Here is a 3,433-nt window from a genome sequence, read left to right on the forward strand (position 1 = left end):
AAGTCGAAATTCTGTAAACGCCACTTTGTAGAGATTGTTTAGACAAGTAATGTGGCATATCTAACTCAGTTTACCCCAAAATGGCGTTTGTCATAAGATAGCACAACAGCGACGAGTTCAATTCGCTTTGCTTTAACCGTCAGTCGGATATACGTCCCCAGCATCTCTCAAGATTGTGTGCTACAGTATTGATCTTACTGGCGAAGCTAAGAAGCTGAATAGACTTCCGGAAAACCGTACCACTCGTGCCAATTCTCGCCGTAGCCCTTTCTGAGTTTCAAAAGAACTCGAAAGTATCTCTTTATCTCACCACACATCAATCGATCCATTGCCGTTTGTCCCGTAATCTGTATTGCGGCATTAGGGGAATTGTGGGAAAAACCGACACTGTGGGTAAAACCGACACCCCACAACTTTTCCAAGAAATCAATTTTTTATTCATTTCATAATGATACATTATTATTAGCACGTTTATTTAGAGCATTTGAAGCATAATTGGATTGACATTAGTGCGCCGAAAGTCATAAAAATAAACAAAACATACTACAGCAGCGTTCAAACTCGTCTGGATGTTAAATTTCGATGGTAGATCTTAAGGTTTTAACCGAACAAAAGCTTTTCAAATCACCCCATTTTTCAGTTCCTATTATTATCGGCCTTTCCTATGATCAACTAGGTGCATTGAAGACGAGTTTGAGAAATTCAATATTTTTAATTGCTTTTATAAAAAAATGTGCGCTGTTGGGGTAAAACCGACACCCTATGGTTAGGGTAAAACCGACGCGCTGTTAAGATGGTTGTGTATACTTGCGCCTCTTTTTAAAATACTGGGGATCTTTGTGACACTTCAATTAGCCTATTAGAACACTATAGTATTAGCAGAAATACACAGAAATACTTTAATTGTGTTTATTTCTTGTAAGTCTCTTTAAAAATTAAAAATTGTAATTTTTGCTTATCTGATTCTATCGAAGCTTTTGCTATTTCTGCATAAAGTTCATCAAACCGAATTTCTAGTGTTCCCTTGGTTTGTCATAGACGAACTTTATCACAATGAGACAATGATCTTATGTATACCCCAATAGATCGTTGATGATGAGAGTCCGAAAAATCAAATCTGAAAAAAATAGTTTTACTAAGAAGTGTGTGTCACTTATAAGTGAATGAATCCAATTAGCAGAACGTAGAACGCTTGCAAATCTTCTCTTACGAAATAAAATGACACTGGAGGTTGCAATGATGTGCGCAAGGATTATTTGGAAATACTCATATCAATAAATAATCCTATAGCATAAAATACTCCTATTTATAGTACTACGCTTTCGAACTTTCTTCCCCTCACTACATGATGAAGCAATAAAAAGCACATATTTGCATCATACATACTTACACTTTATTAATCACGCATATATCTCATTTTTAATAAAGATAAAGATTTTAATAAAGTGGAGAGAACATAAATTAAAGGGGGTGTCGATCTTACCCCTATAGGGTGCCGGTTTTACCCGCAGTGCCTACAGAAAGTCACTTTGTTTTCCAAGTTTTACAACCAATAATTTTTAATGAAATTAATTTTTTGAAGCGCTGAAAAAATTAAGTCTTGTTAAGAATTTTCTGAAGATGAATTCTGCATAAACATTATAATTTTATTGGTTTTGTGGCAACTTAGAAAAAGTGTTAAGCTTAAGGTGTCGGTTTTAACCATAATTCCCCTATATACCAATTTTCTCAACGAACTCGCTTGCTAACGGTGATTGGCGGCGACAAAGAATTTGGGAGAACACCTTCAGCAACGTGGTTGCTCGGTAACTAGTTGCAGCAATCTCTCTCTTCGTCTTCTGCTATTTCGATGTTCTTCATAATACACTTATCTATCAGCTCACACTCGGTCGTGAGAAGGTCTCCATTAGTATCTCTTTATATGTCGGCCTGTGGCACAGTTTGTTAATCAGGTGATCTCAAGGGTGGCGTTTATGTCGTTGATGAGAAGCTTCACATTCTGCTGCGTAAAATTTCATCAAATCTCAACCGTTACAGAGTTATTGAACTTTTTGTGTAAAAAACTTGTTTATCTTAAAACACCTCTAACTCAAAAAGTATACCTCGTATTTTAAATCTTTTAGTGCCATTGGAAAGGTGAGAAAATTTTCTATTGAATAATGTTCTCATATCTTTCAGATAATTAGTTTTAATTACCTTTTAGTTGTAAAGTAGTTAAAAGTTAGTGTTTTGATGAGGTTTTTGTTAATTGTTGTTTGTTAATTTTGTTAATATCTATTATCCAAAAGTTGGGTTTGAGGACGATTCATAATTTGTTCTTCAACATAATATTCCTATCTCTTCTTGTTTCCTTGTAATTTGACTTCTAAACTTTTCCTGTAATTGACTTGCAAGTTCTTAAAAGACTCTAATCTAAAAAAGATGCTTTATATCGCTATTATCAGGGCTTCATTGGAAAGCTGAGAAAATTTCCATTCGATGTATGTACAGATATCTTTTAGTACTACATGACTTTTACTAGTAAAATAACTCAAAATTTGCGTTTTTTGGAGATTTTTGTAATTATTCTAATTAATATTAATCAACTAAATTTATCGTCACTATTGTTCATTTGGTGCCCCTTAATATTCTCTACAACTTGTTATTTGACACTTTATCCCTATCGCTTTTCATTTCGCTGCAATTTAATAGTTAACACAGGATGGCCTCATCACAAATGCAGTGGGTTCGAAATCGTTGTTTTTGCATATGAAACGAGAAGATAATAATGATATTGCTTCGAAACTAAAAGAGATAATTGAATGGAGTCAAAGGAAGAATTGTAGAACTTGCTGAGATGCATTAATTCCATGATAATAATGGTGAAGTTTATTATTTACTATTTTAAGAAAATAATGAAAATGCTAACTTTAAACTAATTAACTTCTAAAAGAATACTAAATTCGCTTAACTGAAAAGTATTAATACATTTTTCTCTGCAAAATTTTCCTGGATTTCGAATAAAAATAAGCAAAGGTACAATAAGTGCCATACTTTTTCAATAAGAGCTAGTATTAGTGAACATGAGATAAAAATATCCAAGTTCAATAACCCAAACACATAAAAACAAGACAAGATAAGTGTATCATGTCAAAGAACAAATTATACAACTTTTCAAGACTAACAATTTGAATTATTAAAATAGTGATGTTAACTATTAAGATTATCGCGAAGTGCACGAAAAATCGATCAAAATTGTTAAATTTTAAATAAATTACTGTGAAAAGATTACTTAACTTCATTAGCTGAAACATTTGAAGACATTTTTCAGTGGAAAATTTTCTCACCTATCCAATGGATCTAAAAGACTTGAAATACAAAGTATATTTTTTGAGTTAGAGCTATTTTAAGACAACTAAGTTTTTAACACAAAAAGTTCAATAACTTAGTAACG

The sequence above is a fragment of the Topomyia yanbarensis genome, chromosome 2 (assembly GCF_030247195.1).
Source record: "Topomyia yanbarensis strain Yona2022 chromosome 2, ASM3024719v1, whole genome shotgun sequence".
In the NCBI taxonomy this organism is placed as follows: Eukaryota; Metazoa; Arthropoda; class Insecta; order Diptera; family Culicidae; genus Topomyia; species Topomyia yanbarensis.